This window comes from Hyperolius riggenbachi, chromosome 3 (assembly GCF_040937935.1).
Source record: "Hyperolius riggenbachi isolate aHypRig1 chromosome 3, aHypRig1.pri, whole genome shotgun sequence".
NCBI classification, from domain to species: Eukaryota; Metazoa; Chordata; class Amphibia; order Anura; family Hyperoliidae; genus Hyperolius; species Hyperolius riggenbachi.
In genome coordinates this window covers 124035270-124050119 of record NC_090648.1, presented here as the reverse complement: position 1 = coordinate 124050119, position 14850 = coordinate 124035270, and positions in this window count along the sequence as shown.

Genomic DNA, 14850 nt, shown 5'->3' with positions numbered 1-14850 from the left:
TCTGGAGAAAGCTAAGAATATGTTGTGCTGGTGGAGCCATTGGATCAAAATTATTTACCAGAGCAATTGTGAAAAAATATTTTCCAGTTTGTGGTAGTTTTCCCTGCTTTTAGCAGTGTGTTTATCAATGATTCTGAGTTTACCAGGTGTCTAAGCTTCCTCCCACAATCCTTAAGCCATTAAATTAAGGGATTGAGGAGACAGATGATAAATTGAGTCCTGGGACAGGGGGTTTGGTCTGACTGGAAGAGGAATAGGAGGTTCCAACTTCAGGCTCCAAATTAGAGGGACCCATGGCTGGCATGGCCAAAATGGACCCACCTCCAGGAGTACCACTTGTTCTAGGAGGAGTCTCCTCAGAATTTTGAAGATAAGTGGAGTTGGAGGAAAAAAAACAGAGACCATTCAGAAATTTCAGGTGTTGCCAGAGCACCCTGAGCCCTTGAATGTGGGGGCGAATCTCCTCGAGCTGGCATTTAGTTGATGTAGGTTGCCATCAGGTCCACCTACCCAATGGTCACAGATCCCTCTGGATATATTTTATTGAGTGGCCACAACCTATTGGCTCAGTCCCCTTGATTGAGAAAATTTGCCGCAGAGTTCTGAGGCCCTATGAGATATACTGCCATGATGCTGCAGAGATTGCTCTCTGCACTGGAGATAATATTGCTGACCTCTAACATGAGGAACAGACTCCTTGTGTCCCTCTGCTACCTGATATCAAAGACTGACGTCTCATCCCAGTGATGACTGAAGGTCTGAAGCACCATATAAGCCACCCTGAGTTTGAGTATATTTGCAGTGATTGATCAGCTTTGTTTTGACTATTTTACCTAGGCTAATACGACCTGTAGACATGTCAAACCATGCTTGCATCTTTACGAGTTATGGGTGAACGATTGGTTAATAGTTGTTGAGCTTGTGTTTAGCCACCACCGCAGACAGTCTCATCGTGGGAGTGAGAAGAGAGTAACTCTGGTGGTTTCATTGATGGAGAAACCCTAGTTGGAATGGGCAGATGTGCCAGTGAACCCATTTGACCATCTGGATTGTAGATGACGAAGTGCCCAGGAGGTGTATACAACACCTTGATTAATGAATATAGTATGATAATCAGCACTCGCGAACTTTTGCCAACAATTTTCTCATCTGGTTACTGCATTGGATATAGATTGGAATCTTGCTCCCGGAAAGATTAGGTCCTCAGAAGGAGTGAGGTGGCTTTCCTCCTTGTTTGTTAACCAGCCAAAGACAGACAGTGTTTGACGAAGAATCTGTTGCAAACACAGTAGAGCCTTGGGATCTGAGGCTAGCAACAAAAGATTGTCTAAATAGTGATAAAGTCCTAACTTTGCTTTCTCAACTGAGCCACCAGACACACTAGTACCAAAAAAGGTTGTCATGGCTGTGATAATGTTGAGAAGGAGGATGGTTACTGGAAAAGAATGTTACGAACTGCATGGTGGAAAGAAGTTTAAAATAATGAATGTATCTGCCAAGTCTATTGAATATATTCAGTTTTGTAAAGGAATGGCTGGTCCATTCATTTGTTGTAACTCCATCTTGAATGTTTTCAGAAAGATGAAGATTTAGGAATTTCAGATCCAGTACTGAACGCAGATCACCTGACTTCTTTACAATGAAGAGAGGAGAGTAGACTTCCTGAAAGCGCTCCTCTTCTGGAACCAACATAACAGCAGTTTTCTGCAATGAGTCATGAATGTAAAAGAGCAGGTCTCTGTAAGGACAAAGTGACTGAGTGGTGGAGTGAACTTGCACATCCAAGAAAAACCGAACCACTCTGTATCTGTGGCCCACTCATCCTTTATTGTTTTTGTCCAGATAATATGGAACTGCTGAAGTCTTGCAGCTACTATCTGGACTTCAAAATTTTCAATAGGACTCTGCGCTGACTGCTTTGTGAGCTTATGGAGATTAGCATGTGAAGTTTGCCAATTCCTATGGTCTGGTCTTTCCTTCCGCAATGTCTTCTCTCCTCTGGTATAATACCAGCCTTGGTGACTGTTGGTTGCCAGATCCAACTTGTTACTAAAAAGATTTCTTCCATCAAACAGAATTTTAAACACATTTTGTTGGAAGCTGGGATCAGCAGACTAGATTTTTTTTTTTTGTAACACGCCAATTCACTGTCATGCAAAAAGCCTGGCATATTAAGTGGACTGGACAAAATCTATAGCCGCTTCCTTAATAAACTTAGAGAGACAATATGAAAGTTCTCTAAGCTGCCAGGGTAGAATCAGAATCCTTGTCCACTTCCGTGGCAATTGAAGATAGAGCCAGGGCTGGTTTACATGCCCCTCCAGTAGTGGTATACACCATTGTTAAATCTATATCAAGTTAATGGTCTAGGACATCTTAAAAAGTAATCCAGACTTTTAACCTTACATGGCATGCAAGACACATGACTGACATGTCCACCATGGAAGTGAACACTAGGACTGGAGAATTTTCTTGAAGAAAAAGGATGATGTTTGGAAAGTCTGCTTTTTCAGGAAGGACTTTCTCCTTACCTTTTCCCATTCATCTTTATTTGATCTCTTTCAAGACAGGAAAGGAGAATGATAATTATTTCAGACGTTTTCTTAGCCTGGGGAAGGGTTTCCTCTTCCCAGTGAATGGCTTCACAGATGGTTTGGATAAAGGAGAAATAGAAACCAGATATCTGTATGCTCACTCTTATTGGATTCCTGCTAAACCATAGATGATTGAGGATATTCAGTATCTTCATTGATTTGCTGGGAGGATACTTGGGGACCAAAGAGCCTACATAGGAGTCCATTGATTCCTGGACAGCCTGCTTTATCATCTTGGATGTGTGCATCTGGTGGAACTCTGGCTCTTTTCCCATCTGGTGGAAACAGATCTACTTTACTGATTTCCCTGGCATGGTTCTGTCGCCACAAGCCCAGCAATCTGGGGGGCTATGGTGCCTTTAACTGGGACCTGATCCTCCAGTTCCCAGGCAGATTATTTACCTGCTCCTTGAGCAGGATCCTGAGTGATGATATAAAGATCTAAAGCAGGATCTCAAATGATGACAAAGAACCAATGTCCTAGAACTGTGGTGGGAACTTGCCCTCCTTTGTTCTCTTCTTCCTGGGCTTGTATATAAAAAAAGTACAGCCCATTTATGGAAGGTGTGCTCTCTTTTTCTGTAGAAAAGCGGGGTCACTTACCTGTATGACTCTTACCTATTGACCTTAGAATTATCTGTTTCTGGCACAGTGTGGTCCAGAATGCAGTCCAACGGACCGCAAGAGATGAAATAAGTAAGATAACAGGTACATGAAACGTAGCAGAAAAATAAGAAATCAGATAATACTTTCATGCAAAGAATGCTATGTCATTTATATTGCACATAGTACACAATACTGTCCATATAACTGTTTATAATGAGAATGGCAGATGAAAAAATATAGTACATAGTGCTACCAAGATACTTGGAATAACTTACCTCCTCCTGCAGCTTGAGAAGCATTACATCAGAGGGACAGCAAATAATAGTGCCTTTACCTTTAAAGAGACTCTGAAGCGAGAATAAATTTCGCTTCAGAGCTCAAAGTTAGCAGGGGCATGTGTGCCCCTGCTAAACCACCGCTATCGCGCCTCTAAACGGGGGTCCCTTCACCCCCAAATCCCCCCCCCCCCCCGCACGACTTGGTCGTACATTTGGTCGCTCCTGGAGGCAGGGCTAACCGCCGCCGCAGTGAAGGAAGACTGAGAGGGGCGGGGGAGAGGCGGAGATACGCGCTGACAGATGCGCGTGGGGCAGGGCTGCGGCGGTTAGCCCTGCCCCAACCAGGAAGCGCTCCCCGGCTGTACCGAGGGGATTTGTGGGATCAGGGACCCCCGTTAAGCCGCGGGATAGCGGCGTTTTAGCAGGGGCACACATGCCCCTTCTATTTATGAGGTCTGAAGCGAGATTTATTCTTGCTTCAGACTCTCTTTAAGCCAGACATAGAGGGAGGTAGTGTTGCAGCCAGCACAGTCCTGTGTGTATCCAGCCTTGTGAGAGGAGGGGAGGAGAGCTCAGCTGTGAGGAGATCTCTGCTGTGTCCAGAGCAGGGATTGGAGAGCAGTCACTGCAAACACTTCCTGGTCTAATGGCTGTGCGTTCCAAGCTGGAATGCACTCTAAGCCATGTGCTTCAGAGCCTTTCACTGTGAGACAGGGGAAGCATGGAGCCTGAGCAGTCAGCAGACAGAGCAAAAGATAGAGGTGAGAAGGTTCACACTGAACACTCAGCAGCACTGAATACCCATACCTCCCAACTTTTTGAGATGAGAAAAAGGGACACTTAAGTCACGCCCCTGCCACACCCCTGGCCACGCCCTCACCACGCCTCTAGTCACGCATACCATAAAGATTTTATAAGAAAAATATGTTGTTTTATAATTCAAACCACATTGGTCCTTTCTATCCTGGTTCATTTTCCTTCATAGTAACATTTTAAAATTAGTAATATATCAATTTAAAGGTTGGAAATAAAATTTAGAGTCAATCAAACACATTTTTAGTATATAAACATATATATTTACATAGAAAGAGGGACAAAGTCCTGAAAGAGGGACAAATGAGGGTGAAAGAGGGACAGAGGGACAGGGCTCCCAAAAAAGGACTGTCCCTCCGAAAAAGGGACAGTTGGGAGCTATGGAATACCCAGCAGGAGAGGCTGAACTATGCCTCACATAATGGAGCCTGAGCAGTCAGCAGACAGAGCAAGAGATACAGGTGAGAGGGATCACACTGAGCACTCAGCAGCACTGAATACCCAGCAGGAGAGGCTGAACTATGCCTCACATAATGGAGCCTGAGCAGTCAGCAGACAGAGCAAGAGATACAGGTGAGAGGGATCACACTGAACACTCAGCAGCACCAAACACCCAGCAGGAGAAGCTGAACTATGCACCACTAACCTGTGCAACTGCAGACAGGAAGAAAAAAAGGTGAGAAGGATCACACTGTGCTCTGCAATCATATTTAAGTCATGCAGAGCAGCCATAAAGGGGGGAAAAGATCATTTAGATCAAGCTCCCACCATCACCCCAGATATAAGGTCCCTGAATAATTTGACATTTAGTCATGACAACAGGGTTGGGACCAGGAGAGGCTGAACCTGGCCGGAACGCCGCAGGAATGTCGGCGAGGTAAGAGTAAAATAAAAATAAATAGCGATGAAACACTAAGGGACCTGTTCGGAGGTGAGGACAAAAATGAGAATGCTGCTCGCTAGGGGTCACTTTCTTTTATAGCTAAGGTCCTGTTAATTGGTAGGGGTGGGGCTTAACCCATATGTATGCTGCCATGGAGGCATATGGAAAGTGCACTGGCTGGGATTTGAAGCAGGGACCCACCACTGCAAGGCAAGAGTGCTAACTGCTACACCACCATTCTGTCTATGGGCAGCACAAAAATCACATTGGTGTGCAATTCACAAAGCGATTTTATGCGCGTTTTTAAAATTGAATATAAAGTTTCTTGTATACGATTTATTGACTACTAGTAACCTTAGCCTTTTTAAAAATGGGCTAGGTCTGTCGGCACTCTTCCAAGCACATGCATGCGCACACCCGCCCCTTCTGGCCCTGTCCTTCCTCCGCTCTACACAGTCTCTGCGTCCCTCCCTGCATGAGAGAGACACACACACACACACACACACACACACACACACACACACACACACACACACACACACACACACACACACACACACACACACACACACACACACACACACACACACACACACACACACACACACACACACACACACACACACACACACACACACACACACACACACACACACACACACACACACACACACACCTTTCCTATGGAGCCACAAAGGGCATTTGTTTTTTTTTTTCTAAAAATAGATTTTATACTGTACTTTTTTTTCTTGTTGAAAAGGTAGACACAAACACATGCCTGAAAACACATGATTTTCTGCATTGAACAAGTGTGCTCCCAGCCTTCCTACAGAGCCTACAATCACAAGAGTCCATTATGCAGTCTGCTAGACAGGGCTGCTCATCCGGATTTACGGGTAACCCGGATATCCCAACTTTTTTCAGCTATCCGACCGTATTCAGATTCCAGATACCTGGGACCAAATCCGGATAGCTATCTGCGGATATTTAGCCGCATAACCCAGATATCCGGATCCGAAATACTGTAACTAAGGTGATGACGTCCTGGAGCCAATCAGAGGGCTCCCAGCAGAAGCCCTAGTAACCAATCACAGAGGGGAACCCTGGCCAGCCCCACCTGACCTCATTGAGCCAATCAGAGGCTTCCCAGCCTAAGCCCTGGCACCCAATCACAGAATGGAACACTGGCCAGCCCCCCTGTATAATAAGGAGGGCTGCCATGATGAGACAGATCATCCTAGCTTGCTGAATGCTGACTGAGAGACATGCTCCAGTGCTGTTGGTGGCCTAGCAAGGGGGCTGTACACAGTTATAAACTAGCTGTTCAGTGATTAACCCCTTCACTACTATCACTACTCTATTGTTAAATCGTTAATTAGCTTGATTGATGTCTCATAGTGTGACAGTTAGTGTGTGCTCCAGTGCTGCTGGGCCAAGGGCTGTACACAGCGATAAGCTGTTCAGTGATTAACCCCTTCACTATCACTACACTATTGTTAAATCTTTAATTAGCTTGATTGATGTCTCATAGTGTGACAGTTAAGGCTCATACACACATCAAACCATAGTCTTTGGAAAATGAAAGATCACAGACCAATTTTACCCCCTTTCATGTAGTATGAGAGCCATACCTACACAGTCTATTCTATGAAGCTGAACTCCCCATCAGACAGAAATCTTTGCAAGATGCTGCACACAAAGATGCTGTAGACATTCAAAAGATCAGTATCTGCAAAAGATCTGTTCCTGCAAAAGATCTGTTCCTGCAAAATGCATTCATAGTCTATGATATCTGCAGATCATCATACACACCTTGTTTAACAGACATTCATCTGCAGATCAGATCCACCAGGATGGATTTTCAGATCTGCAGATGATTGTCTGATCTGCAGATGAATGTCAGTTAAACAAGGTGTGTATGATGATCTGCAGATCTCATTGACTATGAATGCAATTGGCAGGAACAGATCTTTGGCAGGAACAGATCTTTTGCAGATACTGATCTTTTGTGTCTGTACAGCATCTGTGTGTGCAGCATCTTGCAAAGATTTTTTTCTAATGGGGAGTTCAGCTCCATAGAAAAGACTGTGAAGGTATGGATCTCATACTACATGAAGGGTGGTAAGATTGGTCTGAGATCTTTCATTTTCCAAAGACTATAGTCTGATGTGTGTATGAGCCTTTAGAGTGTGTGCTCCAGTGCTGCTGGGCCAAGGGCTGTGCACAGTGATAAGCTGATCAGTGATTAACCCCTTCACTATCACTACACTATTGTTCTATCGTTAATTAGCTTGATTGATGTCATAGTATGACAGTTAAGGTGCGTACACACATGCGATTATAGTCGTTTGTAAGGATGGTTCCCCGATCTTTACCAACGACGATCGTTACAAAAAACGAACCACCGACTATTAAGGCCAACGACGAACGAGCCAAATCGCTACAAAAGAAAGTTCTGTCTCGGCGGATTTTAACCAACGACGATCGTTTGCAAAAGTAGTACATCGTTGGAAACCGTCGTTCGTACTAGGCTTGACATGCGCATTTCACTATTTCTCCGTGAAACTTCTCATTTTTATGCGCAGGCGCAATAGTTACTTTATGTGATGTAACGTTCGTTCTAACGATCAGATCGTTACACACCTTTTAAAACTAACTTTACTTAGGTCGTTCTTTCATCAATTAAAAGTTTGTTCGTCGTTCTCAACGAACGATCGTAGTCGCATGTATGTACGTAGCATTTGAGTGTGTGTTCCAGTGCAGCTAGCCTAGTAAGGGCTGTACACACACAGTGATAAACCGAAAGCTGTTCAGTGATTAACCCCTTCACTATCACTACACTATTGTTAAATCATTAATTAGCTTGATGTCATTTGTGTGACAGTCAGTGTGTGCTGCATGCAGCTGCTATGTGTCTGTGTGTGTGCTGTATACAGACCAGGCCAGCTGCTGCCTGCTGGCCAGCTATTAGCCTTAGGTATAGGTTAGGGATTAGGGGATAGGATTACTGTGTTATTGTGTAGTTAGTACTGTAGTACAGTAGTCAGTGATAGTAGTTGTTAGAGTAGTAGTACCACTGTGTTAGCTTTCTACAGAACTGCTGTGAGCAGTGCCAGTATGACAGTTAGTGTGCACTAGTGTCTTCTCCTCTGCTGTCTGACTGTCACTTAGCACTTGCCACGTGGCACTTGCAAAGTGTCACTTGCCACGTGTCAAGTGGCACTTGCCACGTGTCACGTGACACTTGACAAGTGCCACATGACACATGGCAAGTGACACGTGGCAAGTGCCAAGTGACACTTGGCAAGTGACACGTGCCAAGTGCCACGTTACACTTGGCAAGTGCCATGTGCCAAGTGACACGTGCTAAGTGCCAATTGCCACGTGTGGCATGCTCCTGGCACACGTTACACCTGCTCCTGCTGCATTGCCCTCCTCCTGCTGCCTGTGCAGCTCCCACCGCCAGGCCACGGTGCCACAGGCCACTGATACCACCTATATTTAACCCAAAACACAATTGCTGAGTAATTTTTTGGAGGTGTCTTGGCTGGAAACTGTCATGCCCCAGTTGTGCGATTGGACTTTGGACACAATGTGGGCTGCACGACCGCTGTCTGGAACCTAGGCCTAATGTTAATTGACAGCCATTTTTTTTTGGGGGGGGGGGGGGGGGATTTGAAGTCCCCACATCATTAATTAGTGTTCCCCTTTGCAAAATAATGATGGTACATGCCTCATATACCCTGAAAACCCTTTTTAAAGCAATTTAAAGGCCACTTTTTTTTTTCTATCCAGATATCCGAATCTGGCCGGATATCCCGGATACTGGGGTCGGATATCCGATTCGGATCAGGATTGGAACATTTTGAACTCGGATATCTGACCCGAATCGAATATCTAAGTATCCGGATCCGAATTAGTTCCAGATAGTGAAAAGTGGTATCCGAGCACCCCTAGATAAACACATTAGAATCAGTGAGGTTCATTTGGTTGCTGGAAATTGGGTGTTTCTCAGCTGCAAGGGATTCATGTGGGCTCTGGCATGAGGCAACAGCATAGAGGAAACATCAGCTCTGCCTGCCGTAAAGAGGTTAAGTTAGGGTGATGGCAGTTTGCTACTACATAGCTGAAGGGCTTGGCTTTAATACCGGGTTGATGATAACAGACGGTGATGGGGATGCATGGTAAAAGATAGTTAGCATTAGGGCATAGTGTAGGGGCAGATTTATTTTATCATTTCGTGTTGAGGTTAGGCTAGGGGAGACACTGGGGAAAAATTCTGGCAGGGGTCAAGAGAAGGTAAGATTGCACAGCGCTTGCTGTCAATTGGAAAAGCTCTCCCTCTCCCTCTCCCTCTCCCTCTCTCTCTCTCTCTCTCTCTCTCTCTCTCTCTCTCTCTCTCCCCCTCTCTCTCTCTCTCTCCCTCTCCCTCTCTCTCTCTCTCTCTCCCCCTCTCTCCCCCCCCCCTCTCTCTCCCCCTCTCTATCTCCCCGTCTCTCTCTCCCTCTCCCCCTCTCTCTCTCCCCCCCTCTCTCTCTCCCCGTCTCTCTCTCCCCGTCTCTCTCTCCCTCTCCCCCTCTCTCTTTCTCTCTCTCTCCTTTCTCTTTTCCTTCTCTTCTCTCTTCTCTCTTCTCTTCTCTCTCATAGTAAAACTACCTTATACATTACATTAATACAAACACATACAGTAAATCCCCCATTAGATTTAACCCCTAACATCCTCCACTCCTATAGTTACCAAAATATAACATTTGTATATATAAAAAAGTGACATTTAAAAAATACCTAAATAGTTACCTTAGGGACTCAATTATTTAATTATGCATGTCCTGAGAGTATATTACTGTTATTTTTGCAAATAATGTCTTGTAATTAGGGACGGACGCAAAACTGAAAAAAATACACCTTTAGTTCCATATAAAATAATGTCGCCATACATTGTACTAGGGACATATTTTAAATATTGTAATAACTGGGAAAAATGGGAAAATAAAATGTGTGGATTTTAACCCCATTAGCACAATTTATTTTAAATAATGAAGGCCAAAAACTACGAAATAATGAATTTTTCCATTTTTTTCTTATTATTCCTGTTAAAAATGCATTTAGAATAAAATAATTCAATACTTCAAATTTTACTGCATTCTAAAGCTTGTTACCATTCATTAAGGGACAATTGAAGCTCTGGGGATATGGAGGCTACCATATATATATTTCCATTTAATCAATACCAGTTTCCTGGCTATCCTGCTGATCCTCTGCTTGACCCTGAACAAGCATACAGCAGATCAGGGGTTTCTGACATTATTGTCAGATACAACTGGATAAGCTGCATGCTTGTTTCTGGTGTTATTTAGACACTACTGCAGCCAAATAGATCAGCAGGGCTGCCAGGCAACTTGTATTGTTTAAGAAGAAATAAATATGGCAGCCTCCATATTCTTCTCACTTCAGTTGTCCTTTAACAAATGGACTGAATAATTATACCAACTAAAACTAATATGCAATAGTCTAGAATACACAAATGGTGTTAGCTAGTTACAGTCAGAGCTGTTGGAGTACTCACATAGGCTGCTGAATTACAGAGCTGTTGGAGTACTCACATAGGCTGCTGAATTACAGAGCTGTTGGAGTACTCACATAGGCTGCTGAGTTACAGAGCTGTTGGAGTACTCACATAGGCTGCTGAGTTACAGAGCTGTTGGAGTACTCACATAGGCTGCTGAGTTACAGAGCTGTTGGAGTACTCACATAGGCTGCTGAGTTACAGAGCTGTTGGAGTACTCACATAGGCTGCTGAGTTACAGAGCTGTTGGAGTACTCACATAGGCTGCTGAGTTACAGAGCTGTTGGAGTACTCACATAGGCTGCTGAGTTACAGAGCTGTTGGAGTACTCACATAGGCTGCTGAGTTACAGAGCTGTTGGAGTACTCACATAGGCTGCTGAGTTACAGAGCTGTTGGAGTACTCACATAGGCTGCTGAATTACAGAGCTGTTGGGAGCAGGCCCGTTTGTAGGGCTCCGCGGTGGAATGAAAGAGCGGCGGGGGAGAGTGAGCATAGAGCTTAACTCAGCTTCCAGATCCACCACAGCATCAGGGCCGGTTTAAGCAACAATGGGGCCCCAGGGCAAAATAAACCTGGGGGCCCCCCCCAACATATACCCCGGAACAAAAATTGGCATTAGGGGACCTTTTTTTGCAGCTGGTATAGTCAGGGTGTGAAGTCCCAATCGGTCGGAGCTCCACATTCTGGCTATCCCAGCCTGCATGGGGAACAAGGGGTTAAAAAGTTTCAGGAGGGGGGACCCCACATAATTTAAAAAAAAAAAAAAAATTCCCACACTCTAAACATAAAAAAAATATTGGGAAAATAGAAAAAAATGCCAGGGATCTTCATACAGCCATATTGCGGCTGTATAGCGATCTCTGGCCAAAGCGCTGCGGCTGCGTATAGACCCCCTGGAAACCCCGTCAGGAAATTTATTGCACTTTTGTTTGATGCATGTAAAATTACACTAACGTTAGGTTTGCTACTAAAAGTGACATTTACCGCATTTAAAAGTATACTTTTTTCCTTCGAAACTTTAAAATCGATTTTCTCAATAACTATAAGGTCTTTTTGAAAAATTGTTTTTCCCTCTTATTCCTAATGATCTCCTTAACATATCCTGCAAATTTAGGGTTTGTAGCATTTAAGGTGGATTTGCTATCAACCATTAAAGTCGGCAGGTTTTTAAATGTGTATTTTTTTTCCTTTGAAACTTTAAAATCGATTTTCTAAAAAACTATAAGGCCGATTTGAAATTTTTTTCCTCTTGTAGCCACTGGGGGCCCCTACAAGCTCTGGGGCCCTGGGGCAGCTGCCTCCACTGCCTCTATGGTAGCGCCGGCCCTGCACAGCATCTATCTTCTTCCTCCCAGGCATGTGTTGCGTTGGTAACAGTGCCCCTTGTGATGATGTATCCACATGTCATCACAAGGGGCGCTGTTACCAATGTCACGACGAATGCCTGGGAGGAAGAAGAAAAGCGCAGCGTAGATCCTGCATGGTTGTTAAGCGCTATGCCTGCTCTCCCCTGCCGCTGCACCTGATGCCTAGATACCTATACTGAGAGCACCTATTCCTGGCTGCTTTTACTGGGAGCACCTATTACTGGCTACCTCTACTGGGAGCACCTATTCCTTGCTACCTCTACTGGGAGCACCTATGCCTGGCTACCATAACTGGGAGCACCTATGCCTGGCTACTTAAACTGGGAGCACCAATACTTCGCTACCTATACTGGCAGCACTTATGCCTAGCTTACTATACTGGGAGCACCTATGCCTAGCTACCTATACTGGGAGCACCTATTCCTGGCAATTTTAACACCCCTGCCCTGATTGTAATTTAGCCTAGAAACTGCCCTGGTTGGGAGTACTCACATAGGCTGCTGAGTTACAGAGCTGTTTGAGTTCTTACATAGTCACTTGGTGGGCCACAGCTGTTCAAAGAATCTCAGTTCCAGTTAAATGACATGTTGCATTTTTGTACAAGTGCTAAAATACATAATCTTCTTGCTGGTAACACAGCTGCCACAGAGTCCACCTGTTACAATAAGTCACAGTAGCTGACATACAAGGTCTACAGCAGATGAGATAAATAATAAACTGCACATCAATTCTAGAACCGTGTTTACTAGGATTGTTATAAAGCGAACTTGTATATGTATTGTTTACATTGCACATATAGGTCTGTAACAGTGGGCCTGGCACGGATAGAAGGGAGGGTAATTTCTGCATGAAAAATACTTATTTGCCACTAATCTTCTTTTCTTCAGTGTACTGTGGCTGGATAGTGTATTGGTTAAGGGCTCTGCTTCTGACACAGGAGACTGGGGTTTGAACCTTGGCTCTTCCTGGTCAGTAATCCAGCACCTATTCAGTAAGGAGACCTTGGGCAGGACTCCCTAACACTGCTATTGCCTCCTGAGCGCACCTTAGTGGCTGCAGCTCTGGCGCTTTGAGTCTACCAGGAGAAAAGCGCAATGTAAATGGTCTAATAATTTATTTGGAGGGATCCGATTTAAAGTCTGACATGAAAAGCGTAGCTTAGGGTGCTCATATACTGTAGCCTTTTGGAATCAGGACTCAATCCCTCAGGCAAAGGGTTGGGGCCAAGTTCAGTACAGTTCATTACAGTGGCGTTGTTAGTCTGTAGGCAATTGACGTGTTCTGGTGCTATGGAGGGAGTGGTGGGATGGCAGCGCATACCTGAGCAAGCGGGATAAGGAGGAGAACAATGGGCGTGGCCTGCGCTCGGCAGAGATGTTCCAGCAATCCAGATCTCTTGGCAACACAACAGGGCCACCATACAAATGCTACATTCTCAGCAGAGAAGAACCATCTATCTTGTGCACAAGGCCTACTTTTCTGTATTGATCACAGCAGTCAATCATATTTCAGCTGTCTTGTTTCTACAGAAAGGGAAAAAATAATTCTTAAATTTCCTTCCCATGGGCCTTAGGGCTTGTTCACACTAAGGGTGCTTTTGGCTTTTTTAAGTGCCAATGTTTTTTAAAATCGCCCAAAAAAAACGCGTGTGCAATGATTCCCTATGAGTGTGTTCCCATATGAGCAGTTCAATTCCGATCCGCTCACCAAAGCGCTCCCTGCACCATTTTTGGGGCGATTTGCCTCAAAGGAAGGTGTAAGGAAATTGCAAAACGCTTGAAAAAGCGATTTTAAGGCCACATACACACATCAGACCATAGTCTTTGGAACATGAAAGATCACAGACCAATTTTACCCCCTTCCATGTAATATAAGAGCCATACCTACACAGTCTTTTCTATGGAGCTGACCTCCCCATCAGACAGAAATCTTTGCAAGATGCTGCACACACAGATGCTGTACAGACACAAAAGATCAGTATCTGCAAAAGATCTGTTCCTGCCAAAAATCCATTCCTGCAAATTGCAATGATAGTCTATGAGATCTGCAGATCATCATACACACATGATTTAACTGACATTCATCTGCAGATCAGATCCACCAGGATGGATTTTCAGATCTGCAGATGATTGCTTGATCTGCAGATGAATGTCAGTTAAATCATGTGTGTATGATGATCTGCAGATCTCATAGACTACCATTGCAATTTGCAGGAATGGATTTTTGGCAGGAACAGATCTTTTGCAGTTACTGATCTTTTGTGTCTGTACAGCATCTGTGTGTGCAGCATCTTGCAAAGATTTTTTTCTGATGTGGAGTTCAGCTCCATAGAAAAAACTGTGTAGAGTATGGCTCTCATACTACATGGAAGGGGGTAAGATTGGTCTGTGATCTTTCATTTTCCAAAGACTATAGTCTGATGTGTGTATGAGCCTTAAGAATAAATACATTGTATTTATTATTTTCCGGGTCAAAGAGTTCACTTCCTGCCTTGTGTCAGAGTAAGGGTACAATGGTTAATTTGCATATATTCAGCAGTGTTGCTCTGGGAGACATCTCAAGCTCACTCCAACCTGAATTATCGCAAATTCTTTCTGTTTTAGGAAAGCAAACTTTTGTTTTTCTTAACATCTTAGTAAGGGGGCTTTTAGGACCATTGTAGTCCCTTACACACTCCAATGAGTTCTGAGTCACCATGAGCTTGCTGGTTAGTCTGTGCCTCTTGGATTTACAAGCCCTA